The sequence below is a fragment of the Pseudopodoces humilis genome, chromosome 3, assembly GCF_049639895.1.
Source record: "Pseudopodoces humilis isolate 2021_Gansu_Grassland_sample_001 chromosome 3, ASM4963989v1, whole genome shotgun sequence".
In the NCBI taxonomy this organism is placed as follows: domain Eukaryota; kingdom Metazoa; phylum Chordata; class Aves; order Passeriformes; family Paridae; genus Pseudopodoces; species Pseudopodoces humilis.
In genome coordinates this window covers 54,289,126-54,306,468 of record NC_142202.1, presented here as the reverse complement: position 1 = coordinate 54,306,468, position 17,343 = coordinate 54,289,126, and the positions used below count along the sequence as shown (strand labels likewise).

Genomic DNA, 17,343 nt, shown 5'->3' with positions numbered 1-17,343 from the left:
GAAAAACTAGCTGCAGGCTCTGTATTCAGACCCAGACAACTGGATTAGCTAGCTGCATTAAGCAGACAAGTACTAACTCAGTGTAATCGTGCCTTCATCTGTCTTCCCATGTTTTAACTACTCAAAGTTATGCTTTTTTCTTCCTTTGTGAGAGGTAACTACTCCAAGGACGTTTGAAGCCTGATTTATTACTGCTGTCTTGGCTTCAGTATAAATAAGGGAGAAGTCAGATTTTTTGATACTTGAGTGTTTACAAAAATTTTGTATTTGGAGGAGGCTGCCTGTGAATTACTAGAGGAGGATTGCCATAATAAAGCTTCCTCATGACTATAACTTCATATTCAGAAAAATATCATTCTTCATTACACTTTATACCTGACCCAATCCATAAAAATAAACTTTGGAAAGCATCCCTCTGGAATCTGATGCACACTTAAAACTGTAGCTAACAGGTGAAGATAAACTAGACCTAAATCCCAATGCATTAAACTAGAATTTCATAAACATGTCTGAGATCTTCATGAAGTTCTTGGATTGGTCAAGCAAGCAGAAGAGAAAGGAAAAACAAGGAAGCTTCAAATGCAGACTAGTTCTCTAGCAATGAAAAAAGAGGTAATGAAGCTCAGCTTATCCTCAGTCACTAACCCATGACTTGAATAAATGAGAAAGGAGAAAGCAAGATATCGACTATCTCAGTTTTAGCTACTCTGCCCTAATTGTATGTTCTGATGTGGTCACTCTCTACCCACACACTTCACTTTGGGTTACAACGTGCCAAAGCATTTCAATAGATGCTTAGAGAATCACCCAGAAATCTACACAGAATAGGCTGGACCTTTTAAGTCCACACTCTAGCACATAGCAATCAGTCTTCAGGAGAGGTACACAGTATAACCTTGGATAGGTCACTTGGTTTGTAAGATTTAGCTTTCTACCCATAAAATTGAGTATCATTTCCTTTATTTGATGAGTAGGGGGTTTTTGCTGCAAGCACTTTGGGGCAGAAACCATTGCTTTGCAACATTCTAGCAAAATGGGGGATCAACCAGCTACTGCCACACAAATGTCCACAGGTACAAGTTTGAAAGAACACGTTTGTGATAATAGAATTGTCCAAATAGACTACTTGAGATTTTAATGTCCTTTGTGTCCATAGCTATCGATTTGCAAAACCAAATCTGAATAATCCCACTTGTTCAAAAACAAATTCATTACCTTGTTAACCCAAGATTTTTTGTATTTTCACTGCTCTACAGGGTTCCAAATAAATTTTTGATTTTTTTTTTTTTACTTAATTTGATCTTCAGTCTTCGTGTGGTTTTGGTTTTTTTATATAGAATGATCAAGGTTGGAAGAGACCATCAAGATCTCCCAGTCTACCCAAGGACCCAACACTTCCACTGCAACCCCTAAACCCCATCATCCAGCACCAGATCCAGATGCCTCTTGAACACTTCCAGGGATTGTGACTCCACCACCTCCCTGGGTAACCTATACCAATCCCTGACCACCATAATGGTGAAAAAAACATATCTAATATCTAATCTGAATCTCCCCTTCCTCAGTTTAAGGCCATTTTCTCCAGTCCTCTCACTGCAGGCACGGCAGGAGAGACCAGTCCCGATCCAGCTACAACCTCCTTTCAGGGAGTCGTAGAGAGTGATGACGTCCCCCCTGAGCCTCTGACTCTTGAGACTGAACAAACCCACTTCTCTAGGCTGTTCCTCAAAAGACAAAAAACTTAATGTATTTCACCACTTTTCCATAACTGTTGCTTCTCTGCTGCTGTAACTACATAACCATTTGCAACAAATTTGGGTGTCAAGAGAGCTGTTGGACTCTACTTGTGTTTCATTCTCCCCTGGGCTTTGACAGAGCAAAGTGTACACTCTGCCTTTCAACTGATACCAAATGGGGACCTTGACACTAAGGTTTTGAAGAGTTACCTGCCCTTGCTCATTATCTCTCTGAGTACACAGCATTGGGACAATGAAGGCTGTTGCTTTCAAATCACCCATACACTCAGAAGGAACAGTTGCCATTACTGTTAGTCTACCGTCCAGAGTGCCTCCAGAAGAAGGGAGGGGAGGGAGGGGAGGGAGGGGAGGGAGGGGAGGGAGGGGAGGGAGGGAGGGAGGGAGGCAGGAAGGAAGGAAGGAAGGAAGGAAGGAAGGAAGGAAGGAAGGAAGGAAGGAAGGAAGGAAGGAAGGAAGGAAGGAAGGAAGGAAGGAAGGAAGGAAGGAAGGAAGGAAGGAAGGAAAAATCCCACTTTTCAGACCACACAAAAGCTTGATGATGGGATCTTAGTACCCAGAAACTGCTGAGCCATTAATTTCTCTGAAATGTCTGTGCCTTACAAAAAACCTCATACTCCATACATATGTATAAGCAAAATACTCCCTGTGAGCTTCCTAAAGGAAGAAATAATTTTCACTCACCTCAACATAGTTGCTTTTGTAAAACCTACATTACTGCTTGAATTAAAAAAAATCCACAAAAGAAAAAAACAGATGGGGGAGGGGGGGGGAGAGAGAGAGAGAGAATGGCTTTGTTAGTTCAAAATATACACAAGTTGTTAGCAAGAGAAAAAATGTTTGCATTCTTGACCTTTACAGAGGTAAGACAAAAAACAACTGCTTTTTCATACTAATAGCATTCTGTGCCTGTCCCTTGTATATTTTCTTTTAAACTTGCCATTTTGCTGTTGCAGCTGGGCTTGTCAGTTTTCAGCACTAATGGGTTGTGATATGGTGTCAGGGGAAGTCAACAATCAATGCTAGAAAAAAGGGCTATCACTGCTGACACAGCCAAGGATGGAAACACAATGGCCTTCGCTTGGAAAGAAACAGAATAAAAATCCTGAGTTATATCTTGCTTTGAAGATTAGTAGAGATTTACCAGTCAGTGACCAAGCTATCACTTTCACCCCTTCCTACCTCAAGCTATCCTCTCATGGGACTGTAACATTATTCCATGTCTCACCCAAAATATAGGCATTTAGATTAACAAAAAAAAAAAAAAAAGCTTTAAAACAAACATTTGAAAGGACCATAGTTCACATTTTTGTTTCAAGCTTGTACAGTTATTAGCTTTTAAAAAGCTGAGGAGAAAAAATGTTGAACTGCATAATGTACGCCTGTGGAGCAGCACAGCAGAAAAAGCATTTCAGATGCCTTTCCACTGCCTAGTTGTGAATTAGATCAGTGCTCAGCCCCTCAGTTCCAGATGAACTCAACACAAGCAGTGGACACTCAGCACCTGTTAAATCAGATGTCACTGACAGAATTATGAAAGATAGACGGTGTTCAAAGGCATTCAGCAAGAATAATGGCAGTGTTATTTATTTCCATAGCTTCATGTCAGAAAATCTGTCTAGCTCTAGGTCTTCCATAGTCCTGGAGAGAGACAGAGAGTATGGTTATCTGAGTTTCCAGACAGGGAAATTATGACAAGTACATTCTTTAAGATGAGACCAGGACCTTATACATACAGACAAAAACAGAAATCAGCACACATCATAAATATGTTACCAGACCTCATAGCTTCCTTCCCTCAAAACTGTAATTGTCCAGTGTCATTATGGATCTTTTCATACCAGTTGATAAAAGGTAAGTCACCAATTTGCCTCTTCTATTAATGAAGGTGACTGAGATCAATTTCAGAAAATTCAACATCTCCAAAGCAAACAGGAGTAACCAAATCTTTCCTCTTCCAAGCCAAGAAATTATCTTCTCCAAGATATTTAGATATACCTGACTCCACAGGCAGTCCCAGAATAATTTTTCCAAGGATAATTTGTTTTTCTATCAAGTTATGGTCCTAATTGTGGACTCACTCTTCTGTTAATTCAAAATGTAATTTTTAGAATCACAGGCTACCTTTACTAAAAGCCAGTTGCAGAAGGCTTTCTTCTGATATAAGGATACCACAGGGTCATGGCAGTAAAAGCAAAGGGATGAGAAGGAGTGGCTAAGAACAGAAAAGCAGCAGCAGTGAGAAAGCTGGGAAGATGGTAGAAGGAATTTGGAGAAACCTCAGGAGATGCTGGGAATTTTAGGGTATTTTGTCTCTATGTGAGGCATTCTTTTCTGTGGCTAATTTCTCCATCACTCATCAGACAAAAAGCAGATCCAGGGAAAGAAACAAACAGAAGAATATTTTTCACAGGATCTCTCATTATTCCTGCCTCCTGCACTTCCCTCCTCACCACAACCCTTGCTGCCAAAACCTGTCTGACCATTAAATGTTGTTTACAGGCAATCAGTAAGTGATAAATTCATAATGGCATTACTGAACCACACAGCTTTCAGAACATTACTATGGCAGCACAGTTTTGACACCAATCCTTAAATAACAGCAAAAAGCTGCTTCTCCAAATCACTTGTTGGTAACACACATCTGTTTTGGCCAGCTGCTCCAATGAAATACAGAGCAGCACCGAGGAACGTGGCTGCCAGGGAGATCGCACTGGATGCAGTAGACACAGAAAACATCTCAGAAGGAGCCATGAAGGCCTCCTCTCTATCTCGGTGTTGCATTGCACCAGGAGAGTGCATGGGGCTTAATGAACTGACCCCAAGCTCACTGAAGTGAGTGACTCTCTTCCCACTCCAGTGGGCTTTCAGTCATGCTGCTTGAAGGAGGGGTGAGGAAAAATTTACTTTAGAAGCAGTTTTAAGAACACTCCGTACTGTGTGGTCTTTCATCATAAAAATAATGAAAATAAAATTTACTGATTCACAGGGTTTATTTTATCTAATTCATATAATAGAGACACAGCCAGTTTCTGATGTTCAAAGCTATATGAAGTCTGCAGAGAAAAGAGGAGCACATCATCATAAAATAAAGTGCTTAACAATTGACCAGAGTAAATAAGGGAAATACTAGTGTTTTTTTTACAAACATAAGCGTGAGGAAAGCAACAAAATATCACGCGTCAAGAGGCAAAAAAAAGAACATTATGACACCTTTAAAGTGCATAAATAAAAACTAAAATACAAAGACTAGAGACAATTTTGCATTCTGGTTTAATCAGTCAAAGGCAGCCATTCATGCCCCCGCCTTCTCCATATCACTGTCTACTTCATTATTGCTATCTATGGAAACACAGTGAAAGAGAATCAGTCTCACCTGTGAAATGCGGGAAAAGGAGAAAAGGTCATGGAGGTAAATCCTATAAACACTTAAAAAACTGAAATTAATCTCTTAGAAAAATTTAATTGAAATTGACTTGAGTCTGAGTCCTGTGACCTGGATGGAAAAGGTGGTTGAAGGAGTGTAAGCAGCAGGTAATCATGGGCACTAGTTTGCTGCAGGGGTGTTTTTAGTATGTTCTTATTTAATATCTCAATTAATGATCTGGAAAAGGAGGCAAATAGCACATTAATGAAATTCACAAATGACAATAAACCAGGAGGCTTGCAAATGTCAGAGAGGATAGCAATAGTATAAATGGAAAATAACAAGGTTAGATATGTAGACAGGCAATAAAATGAGATTCAATGTGGAAAAATGTAGACTAATATACTGAGGAAAAATAATCAGAAACATGAAGAGTCCATGAGAAAGCAAAACCTGGAAAGCATCTGCACGGCAAGATATCTATGTGTGACAGTGAACAACAAATTTAATACAAGTTCTCAAGGAGATATATCATTTTAAAAGACCGATGCAATTTTGGGCTGCATATGGAGAAGAATAATGTCAGAAGAGGGAAATTACTGTCTGTACATCTGGGAAGATTTCTGCAGAACACTGCATCCACTTCTAGACACCTCCATAACAGAAGGATGCTGGTATGCTGAAAAGGACTTCAAAGAAGATCAACAAAATGGATTAGACAAGGAAACGACTTGATTTATTAATCTAGGTAACAAGTTGTACTGGTATTAGTTGGGATAGAGTTAATTTTCATACCAGTACTTGGAATAGTCCTGTGTTTTGGATTTAGGACAATCATGTTGGTAACACACTGGTGTTTCAGTTGTTGCTAAACAGTGGTCAAGGACTCTTCCTTCTCATGCTGTCCTAACAGCAAGTAAGTAGGGAGGGGTGCACAAGAAGTAGCGAAGGCTTGCAGCCAGGACAGCTGACCCCAGATGGCCAAAAGGATATTCCAAACCATATAGTGTCATGCTCAGCACATAAACTAAGGGGAAATATAGCTGGGGACAACTGCTCGGGAACTGGCTGAGCATCACTGGTCAGTGTGCAGTGAGCAACTGCATTGTGCATCACCTGTATATTCTAATCCTATTATTAATACTGTTGTCCTATCCTTTTCTGTCCTATTAAACTGTCTTTATCTAAACCCAAGACTTTGACTTTTTTTGCAATTTCTCTCCCCGATCCTGCTGAGAGAGGGGGAGTGAGTGAACAGATGTCTGGTGTTTAGCTGCCTGTCAGGTTAAACCACGACATAGGGGCAAAACAACCACTGTATAGAAATACATGACTGATGAACAGAGAGAATGGAATTTTTTGGATGCTAACATGCAGTGGTACAGCTAAAAGTAATTGGATGAAACTAAAGAAGAACAAAATTTGGACAAAGTATCAGAGAATTTCTCAGAAACCACATGATTCAGTCTAGCAGGTAATTTTCAAATGGACAATGAATGATGAAGTCCCACCAAACAAAGCATTTGAAACTTGAACAGGTAAAGCACTCAATGGCAAACCGTAGTGAACAACTGTGTGCTCAGAGGAAGCTGAACTACCTGGCCTAAGAGTTTATTTCCCGCATACAGCAGTATTTTTCAAGGAAATGCATATAACATATACTTCTGTCCTAGTCCAAAGTGTAATTGTAGAGTAAAAGCAAAGTGACTGCATACATTGACTATTTAAAGTACTCAGAGACAAGCAGATGCGCGATCTGTTTTTACACAAAACCCACTTCTTTTTCAGCAGACATGTTTTTTTAGTGATGTGATCCTCAGTGTATTCTGTAGATTCGAAGGAAAATGTGATTAACTTACTTATTTGCTTATTCATGTCTACTGCCTTTCTCTTTTCACATTTTCTGTACACTAATATCTTTATTTATTCTCATGTAATATACTAGAACTTGCCTAGCTGCAGTACAAATCTATTCACAGTGAAAAAGGAAGCTTTTAATGCTGAAAGGCATTGTAATGCTCCGAGACCCTGGTGTTAAAAGTAGCAGGGGAAACAAAGACTGAAAGTGAGATGTAAGCTAAGAAATACATGGATATAATTTTCCTTGAAGAGCAAAAATGTGGGTTTATCAATTAAGTGATTTGTGTGTATTTACATGTACTTACTTTACCAAGTTTCCCACTTTTATGAATGCCTACTTTGGATTTTACAAAAACTCTTCTCACATTCTTCCAAGGAGAACAAAGAGGTGAAAGGTTTTTCAAAGTTTTCCTGTCCTTCTCACTTCCCCTAGGGGTGGTTGGAGAGCTGAGGAAGGAGCAAAGCTTACTGAGAAGAAAGCTCCTGTTCTTACTGTAATAAAAGGTGGCAATCTTATCATGTATAGATGCTCAAATGATGTATAGACGAAGGACGTTTGCAGTGAAGATTGCCATAGGCAAAACAGCAGATCTAATCAAAAGCTCTGCACGCATGGATGTAGCCAGCCGGTGGGAAAGGAAAGCATTCGCAGCACAGAATCTGGAATTGCTCTTCTGTCTCTCCATGGCTTCCCCACCAGAGCACAGGTGAAACCAGGAGCCTTGATATTCCGGGCAGAGAGGCTCTGAGCCAATGCACAAACTCCTTACGACTCTGTCACAGGACGCTATTAATGTAATAGCAGGCTTACTTTTTTCCTTTTTTTTTTTTTGCATGAAAGCACATGCTGCTATCATCTACCTCCTATCAATAGTCAGAATGAGGAGATGCTTGTGTGGCAAATGCTGTAAAAATATTTCTATTGTACAAAATAAATTACAGATCAAACACATACATAAAAAAATATTATTAACATTTAGGGCACTTGCATTTTCAAAACTGTCAAACTGATAAATGTATACATGTCCTCAAAATCTCAAAATTACTGAAAGTCAGGACACAAACCACAAGAAGTAAAGCCCCTTCAGCTAAAGCTACCGCAGAGTTCCTTCCTCCTTCACCCTTCTGAGAGTAACTGTGCTAACCTAGGTGTCCCAGAATAGAGGTATTACACAATCTGTGATCTCCACGATCTGAGAACAATGACTGAGAACAATGAAGCACAGAGAAATGTGTTAAGGTACTGTGGCAGACACATCTCGGCACTTTTTCTGTTAATTTTTGTTAATCTGCCTGGGGGAGGAGAGTGTTTTTATCTAGCAACACAGGTATTTTAAACTGTACCCTCTTTTGGAACTGTCAAAAAACAGACAGCCTGTAAGTCAACACGTGGGGATTTTTTTTCAGTAGTTGGTTGGGGTTTTTTCCTCTGTGCCTGTCTCACCTTGCTGGCCCTGCCTATTTAGACTGCAAATTCCTCGGGTGGCAGGGCACAGTACCACAGTTTACACAGTGCCAAGCACAGTGGGATCCAGTCTTTACTGGGCTGTGTGAACTGCCATGAAGCAACAAGCAAACAAAAAAAAAAAATTAATAATAATAATAATAATAACCTACCACCCATCAGTTTTGTAGAACCTTGCAGAAACCAAGAGACTCTAAGGGGACAAGCTGGCAGGAAGAAACCTGCACAGTGCTCCTCTACATGACAGGTGATAGCATTTGATTGCAGACACCTCTCCTCCTCCCAGTGTCCTCATTTTTATGGTGTAGCATGAAATACATTCCTGGGCACAGAAATCACCAATAACCCACCAGATTTATCTCAGCTCAACACGGCAGTAACCCCAACTACTCCACCCCCTGTGCCCCCCAGCCCCTCCAGGTGTCAGTGTAAGGAGCTGTGCTGTCTGGACAGTGCAAAACAGACAACAGGATGTTTAATGGTCTATGCTGCCGTCCGAGCCAGACACATGAGCTGAAACTCGGTCTCTCCACATGCAACTTGGATATCTGGCAAGTCTCAGTGAGACACATTTTCCTCTTGGCCTCCTTTCCTTATTTCTAGGCCCAGTGTTCATATTCAAAGGAGCAGAAGGGGGGGGGGGCGGGTGGTGGAAGCAGAGGGGGACACTCCAAACAAACAGTTTTAGTATACAGAGGAACAAGAAAACTGGAGGGGAAAGAAGATACATTCCCAGAAAACATAAAACCTGAGGAAATTCACTTGTCTGCAGCATAACAACAGATTTGGAAGGGGTGACAGGGACTGACTAGCACTCAGTAGCACATCATCCGAGGCAGGGAAGAGACATCAGGCAGGGGGTTGGGAAGCAGCAACCAGCTGCCCCATATGGTCAGCTCTTGGTAGGCAATTTGATTTTCATTTTCTCTGCTGATTGTGCTCATCCCTGTGGTATCTGGATGGAAAAACAATGGTGGAGATAATAGAACAGGATTGCCCAGGGCATTTTTAAGGGCTTGAGAGCCATTCATTCATAGATCAAATCTAGGCCAGAATGGATGCAGGTAATCTGCTGAATGTTGGCTTATATGAAATGTTCCAGTGGTATTTCACAAGTATTCACATAAAAATTGAATAATTCACAACTTTCTTAGCATTCTCAGCAGATAGCTCAGCCTCGACAGCCTCTCAGGTCTCCACAGCCTCTTAGTACTAATGACTTAGCTCTACAAATATATTTAAGAACACAAGTCTGTGCAGGTTCCGGGTGTAATTGTGGTCTATTCCGAAAAATGGTTTGAGGCAGTGACGAGTAAAGCAAGGTGTGGGAAAGATCCCATTATTGTACCAGTTCTGACAATAAAAGAAGCCCTTCATTCTCCTAGGCTGTTAATCTGGTACCTTCCATGAGCACAAACCTAGAGGAGGTATATACTTAATTTAGGTGGTTGACTTTCCATTGTCTTCCATGTGTTCACAGGTTAGTGAGTGACAATGGCACTTGTCATATCCCATTTTCTATTGCATTTTGTCCTGCAGCAAACAGAGAATTTATTATCATTGTCATCATAATTTTAAAATAAATCAATTACATGTCATAACAGAAGAAATCCTCATTATTAAAAAAATGCTATTAAAAAATGGTCATCATCAAGTGGTCATGTTATCTAACACTCCCTTTCCACTAATCTTCTTCAAAGATCACAGAAAAAAGCCTGACATATATATATATATATAAATTGGAGGCAAATTATGATGAATATTTGCCAGAATATCCAAAAATGTGCCCCAAAATATTTTTAGTTTAAACAAACCCTGAGGAAAAACTATAAAGATAGAACAAGTGTTTTCTATTTCTTATTCAGAACAGAAATCATCACGGCAACTGCAATTCAGCTGTTGATAAGGATGTTCAAACACCCCATGGTGAGACAGCATGGCCTATCTTTACCTGGGAGGCAGGAAACCTCTTTGGCCTTACATCTGGGAGGTCCTTCCTCCCACTCTGTGTCCCCATTTGAAAAGCTGCCTGTTAATGAGTTCCTGCATAAATTCATACTCTACATGGGACTTGGACACACCATTGCAATGCCATTAAGAGCAACGGCTCTGAATTATGTGGAAATCTTTAGCAGCAGGTAGGGAGAGCCATGCCAGAATGCAAAACCAGAAGAAACGGCAACTCAATGGGAAACTTGAACTGATCAGACGGTTTCCCATTTGGACAAAAACATGACCGCCATGGTGCAGCAATGCCCTGTTTCTATGATGACAGCCAGCATATAATTATGCCAGGGATGCTCAGCGTTCCACCAGCAGCTTCTCCCAGCTCTTCAATTGCAATCCCCATTTTTGCATGTGCATTTGTACACGAACGCATGAATGGAAGAGAGTCCGGATTTTATTGCAATGCGCAGGGTGGGTGATTCAAGCCTTTGTGTAGGAAGTTGACTCACCTCCTTCTGAAAGAAAAAATGTTCCGACACAATTGTAATTCCCTCTTTTTCACGTAAAGTCGGGCAACACGTACAGAACCTTCCAGCTCAGTATTTCCTAAACAGTGGAAACGTGCCTAGAAAGTTTAGCTTTGAAACCTGTGACTGCAACAAAACAGGTCTGCACCTTCATGTCGGGTATCTCGAATCCCTGTGGCTCGGCAGCAGGCAGGAAAGGGGGGGAGGTGAAGTGGGAGGGAGAAAAAAACAAGTTGGCTTGCGGGGAGAGGGGCGAGTGTTTTGAGCTTATTTAATAATGCACTAGTAAACAGCTCAGGCACAGAAATGCAGTGCAGTGAGAAAGGGAGCTATCCTTTGGAGCCTATTGCTTTAAATTTGCGCGCTGTAGCTTGAAGCATTGCACAAACTCTCGGTCTGCTGACTGCCTCCCTGGAACACAAACACACGGGTGATTGGGAAAGCTGTTTTCCAGTTTTCCAGCCTGCCCTCCCTCGTTTCTGCCGGGCTGCTTTTGGTGTTTATTTATTTTTAAACAAGTCGTGTACATGGAAAAAAAGGAAAGAAAAAAAAAAAAAAAAAAAAAAAAAAAAAAAAAAGAAGAAAGAAAAAAGCGAACAAAACCCACACATCTTTAATCAACACCTATTTCCTTCCAGGACCCTATGATCCTCTATTGATTCCCATTAAAATGCTTTTCTTTTTCTTTGCCCCCTCTGCTGATCGAATTTCAGATCAGCCAGGATGTGCAACTAACCTTCCGGCACAACTGAACCCAACTGACTCACCCAGATCAAAGGCTCGGCGCATTCATTAGAGCCCAGCACAGCCCAGGCAGGATCCGTAATGCAACATCTCCCTTTGCATTGCAATTAACGTGGGGGAGAGGAGTTCGTATTATTTTTATTTTTTGCAAATGTTCTGGCTTTTGATTTTTAAGCGGGAGGCTGGGGGGGGGGGGAGGTGGAAGAAGTGGTGGGAGGGAACGAGAACAAAAGAGAGATCTTTTTACCCGAGGATGACGTCAGTTCGATGTTACTGACAACTATTGATGCACGTGGAGCAACTGCAGGCAGATCCCCCTTCCCACCCCCCGCCTCCCCGCACTTCTCAGGGAAACAATATGCGGGAACAGCCCGCGGGACCCGGGAGCGGCTCCGGGTCGCTCCGCCAGCAGCCTGAGCGCCCGCGCCCCGCGGCCGCCAGCAGCGGCGGGAGGGGCCGAGCAGCCCCGGGCCCAGCGCGGGGAGCCGGCTCCCAGCCCGGAACGCCGCCCTCTCCCGCGGGGGGCGCGGGCAGAGGACACTGTCCCCGTGCCCCGGCTCCCGCTGGGCGCTCCCTGCCCCCTCCCGAGCCCGGCCCAGCGCAGGCACCGCCGCGCCCCGGCCGCGCTTCGTTCTGCCGCGGGGAGGGAGCGCGGCCCCGGCCGCCGGGGCGCGGCCGCCCGCCAAACCCGGCCTGGACCTCCGGAGCGGCCAGGGGGGAGGGCTCACCTTCGGCTGCCCCGGGCGGGTCAGGAGGAGGCGTAGGTCCAGCCGAGAGCGCTCCTCCGTGGGGTCGAGGGCAGCTCGTAGGCGTCCCATGGCCGGGTCCAACTTCCGAAAGTCACGGCTGGGTCGGAGCTGAGGCCCCTCCAGCCGAGCCCGTCGCGGGGCTCTCCCGCACCCTTCCCGGCAGGCCGTGTCTGCTCACTCCAGCTGTGTTCAGCATCTCTAAAATAAAAAATCTCTGTCGGTTTGGTACGAATTGCCAAGGAGGTGTAAAACAGGAACAGAGAAATCAATTTCTGTGCTGCATAAAGGATCATAGAATCACATAATAGGTAAGGTTGAAGGGACCGCAGTGGGTCATCTGATCCAGCCTCCCTGCCTAAGCTGGGTCATCCTACAGCACAGGATTGTGTCCGGATGACTCTTGAATTTCATCTCCACTGAAGGAGACTCCACAGCCTTGCTGGGCAATCTGTTCCAGTGCTCCATCACCCACACAGTAATGCAGTTTCCTCACATTCATGTGGAACTTCTATGCATCAATTTCTGCCCACTGCTCCTTGTGACCTAATGGTTTGCACCGACAAGAGCCTGGCTCCAGTTTCTCGGACACTTGCTCCCCACCACCTTTAGATATTTTTACACATTAATGAGGTCCCCTCTCAGTTTTCTCTTCTCCAGATGAACAGATCGGCCTGGGCGCAGTCTGTGCTGCCTCAGGAGAGTGTACCAAGAGCCATGGTACCCCATGGCCCCCCACTTTAGATAACCCACAGACCTTAACTCGGGAGTGGGGGCTGAGGCACTGCCTGCTCTTGGCAGCCTTGAGCTCCTTTCCTAAAGTGCACACGAATATTCCCCTAAATGCATGAAACTCGCCTGAGCCTGCTCAGGCTGGGATCCTGCACAAACCAGCCTGTCAGTTCGGCAGAGGTATGTTCTGCCAACATCATTTCACGTGAGCCACCCAAAAGCTGTCCATCGATAGTCACCACTATCACTTGCCATTACCTATTTGGGGATTTCAGTGAAATGGGAGATATTGTTTTGTGTGTGAATACTACCCCTCCCTGAGCTATCTTCTCCCATGTGCAATATGTTTCTTCCCTTACAGATTAAATTTCATCCACTAATTGACAAGTACACATCTTACTTGGAGTTCTGCCCATTTTTGACACTGAACATGTGGCTCTTTCTGAACAAGGTGTAGCTGTGATTTACACCAGTCTGCAATTTTTGCTTGTCTTCTAAATGTAGTTTTCATAATACAGTGTTGTTGTCAGCTCTCATGATTGTTTGGTGAACTGATGTTCTGTGGTAGAAAATCTGTAAAGTTCCAGTTATGCAAGTAAGAATTTTGGCTTTCATCTAAAAGGAAAATGTCTGGTTCTGGTCCTCTTATTTGGGGCAGAAACTTACATTATGTGCTGTAGCAGATCTGAACCAAAAGGAAAGGAAACATAAATGTGTTATTATGACTGTCGTTGGTATTGTTTTATTTTACCTCTCTTGATACTTGTGTCCCTGATTCTTTATAGTCTGGCAATGCTTAATATAAGACACAGATAAAAAGACTTGTGCAGCTTACACAACCACCTGTTTCTCTGCTTGGAACTCTCCACTACATTTTAAGGTGAGACAAACAAGCATTATTACCTACTGCTTACGCTATTTACACTTACAGAGTCGTGGTGGTTCTCTCTGCAAAACCAAGGTGTGTATTTATTCTTGTGTTGCTTTAAGGGACTGTAGTTTGGGCAGCTGAGTATATGTTTTTGTCTGGATTATTTCTGTAAAAATAAGACATTTATTATTTTTACAGGCTTGCATCTCAGTAGAAGGCTGTGTTGTACTATGAGAGAGATGCCATTTTCTCTAGATGTTTATAGCATGCCATAGCTTTTCACAGTTTGCCATGGTAGAGATCTTCAGGAGTTTTTCAGTCTCTTTTTTTTCTCAGACATATTCATATAGAATCTACTAAGAGGAAGAGATGATTGTTTATAAAAAGTTTACTTTGTCTTATCTTATTTTCCATCAAAAACCCTCTTAACTGTTTCCATACCAATTAAGCAAATTTTCCCTTACTAAGTTTAACTTTGAGAACATTCATCTGTCTCTTATCAGTTTTGACTCCTGACCTTGTCATGGTCAGGCTAACACTTCCCACCTACACACACACTCATACAAGTACTCTTCACCTATCAGAAGATATTTGCCACATGGTTTGAGAGGAGAGGTCCTCCTTTCTCAAGGACTGCATTGCCAGCATCATAGTTTGGGGAACCTGTCCATTGACTCCCGAATCTCTCTGTAGTTATATTCCTGTTTCCCACATCCTTATGTCCCCTTGTTTGGCTGGTTGCAAAATCCACCTCATCAAGGGCTCCAGGTTCTGTGGAAGAACCAGAGGAAGTAGGTTTGCTCCATTGCAACCATGGCAACACTTTTCAAAGATGCAGCCTACAGTCCTTGTGAGTCTACCAGTTTTCCATGGCAGCCTCGTTTCTCAGAGGCTACATCTACTCCAGGAAAAAGTATGTTGCAAAACATGTAAGTCGATATTCAGTAAAATACATCCTTAGCATGTAGAAAACCATCTGAGCTCTAAACAAGAGTGGAGGACTTCATAAAGTGCTGTGAATGTAATATAAGAATTGAACAAAAGGGAGAGAGGTAATTTTAACTTCTCTTTCAGATAGGCCCTGTGCCATAAAATCAGCCAAATTTTTATAAATCAAAAATCTCAGTTGTGTTCTCACTTGTTAAAACAGAACCAAAAAAAAAAGCACTCTGGTCTTCAGGCTTCCCATTTCCTGAAGATTCCTATGAGGCCTCACACTTGGATATACCTGTGGACCTAGAGAGTTTAAAGACAAACATTTTGGTTTGCTGTCCTGCTGTACCAAGCCAAATTCTCAAATGTCATGAATTTTTGTAATGTTCAGGAGTGTCCTGAAAGTTGTCTTTGTATGTTTTGATAGGGCTTATGTTATGCATTCACATGTGAAGTATCAAGAGTTTGAAACAATGCACTCAGAAGAGGGGGAGTAAAAACTTCGTGAGCCAAAACTTATTTTGTGGGAGACAATGAGATAGAAGGAAATTTTTTTTATGGAAATGGAACTTTATAGCCTGTGGTACTAAAATCAATTGAAGAGCTTCCACTGCCTGCAGTGGCAGTGGATGTGGGCACTGATATTTATAGTCAGCCTGTACAGTGAAATACACTAGATTCAACAGCAGTGTGTTTTTTACAATGCCTGTGTAGATACACATTTCCCAAATATTAAGTCTCCACCCATGTTTCTATTCTGAGTTTCGAGTTGAGCACTAGACACCCTCTCTTTCCTCTAATATCTATCACGCCTGGCTTCTGTAGCAGCACCATGCCACAGGTTTGTTCCACAGGTATTACTGAAGTTTATCTGTCTATAACCAAATTGTTTCCACTGCAGTATTTCTTAATGGAAAAGTTTCTATCACTATTTGGTAAAAAGTTATTTGACACAGCCTAAATTTTGAGTTAAACATAACAGGAACCCTTTAAACATACTTTATATCGCTTGCAGCCCTTCAACAGGATAGATATCTTTTTTTCTCACTCACAACTTGTAGATCACCAGTTTGTTCAAGTGCAGGAGATGTCTTTCCAACTTGAGAAACCAATGCCACTGCTGCCAGAGTAACTGGGAGGACAGTTGTTCCATGTGCTTATTCTGAGTGTATGTGGGGCATCCCACTGTACTGAGGGCAGTTCTGTTATTTTAAATTATAAAGGAGCTAAATTCTCTTCCAGTGTCCAGAGTGAACTCATTCGTCAATTGGATGCATTTCATTATCCTCGTCAGCTCATTTGCTTTTCCTGGTGGAGAAAAAGGCTGAATCTTGTTTTACTTTATAGAAGTCAGGATTCTTTCTAATTAATGAAGTTTCTGTTTAGCCAGCACTATGAAAGGTGCTCTTTCCACTGTACATGTGTGTGCTGAAGAACACATCTCCTCCTCTGGTAATTTTTTTCAGTAGTACCTTTTTGTCTGAGATGAAAGGGATCCACTCTTAAGTCCTGGACTGAGAGCTGTGCTCCTGAAGGAGAAATTACTCTTTTAAGAGATTCCCAAGAGCTGTAGCCAACCACAGCATAGTGTAGATGTTACACTTTTTGTACATTGCATCTTTGCCAATATTTGAATACAAGCCATAATTCAGTGGGAGCATAAATAACTTCCAAAGAGATGGATGCTGTGGTATCAGGCCAAATGCTAAGCCTTGTCAGTGCCTACATTCTCACTTTATCGATCACACAGCATAATATGATGCTCCTTATTTAAATCCTTCATGCAGATGTCGTATTGGGTTAATTGACAAGCAACTGGATTTGGTAATATGTGTAATGCTGTAGCAGCCATTGATTTTTGGATAGTGTGGATATGCAGGTAGTGATCATGGGGTTATGATTCTCAGAGGTGGGACATGAATAAGTCTGTGGGTCACAATGTAAATTTAAGCTGCTGAGGGGTGAGCATCAACTTACATGCCAGTTTAGATTGATATAATAATTCTTTATAGGGACAGAGCATGATTGGCTGTAAGAGTTGTCCTTGTACCTGAATTATTTCAGAGCAGCAGAGCTTTATGCTGAGCTTAAACAGCATGCTGTTAAGAATCAGTACCGATGTAAACACAGAGAATGATGTCTTTATTTTGGCCGTTATGTCATGCAGTATTTCACAGTTGTTGAAACCGTTTCATTTTCAACCAGGCTGCTTCATCAGTCTATCAGCAAAGACTAAGCAAAGTGCAGCACTGAAAATGAAATTAAACTCCTAGCTCTCCAGATACGTAAGTGATAGCACCTTTGTTGAGCTGGAGTTCCGTAAGAATGCTTACTAATTCCAGCTAATATAATACAAAGTCATTTGCTGCTTCACTTTTTTTGTCTTAAGTTCATCAC

The 17,343-nt window shown here is 42.2% G+C and overlaps 1 long non-coding RNA gene across 1 annotated transcript in view; it reads right to left on the bottom strand.

Annotated features, from left to right (window-relative positions):
• The window catches only part of LOC106629153 (uncharacterized), a 72,700-nt gene extending 60,878 nt beyond the window's left edge, over positions 1-11,822 (bottom strand). The window contains exon 1 of the long non-coding RNA XR_001332311.2: positions 11,688-11,822. This is a non-coding gene — a long non-coding RNA (uncharacterized LOC106629153). The remainder of the gene's footprint in view (positions 1-11,687) is intronic.
• Positions 11,823-17,343: the final 5,521 nt, after the last annotated feature.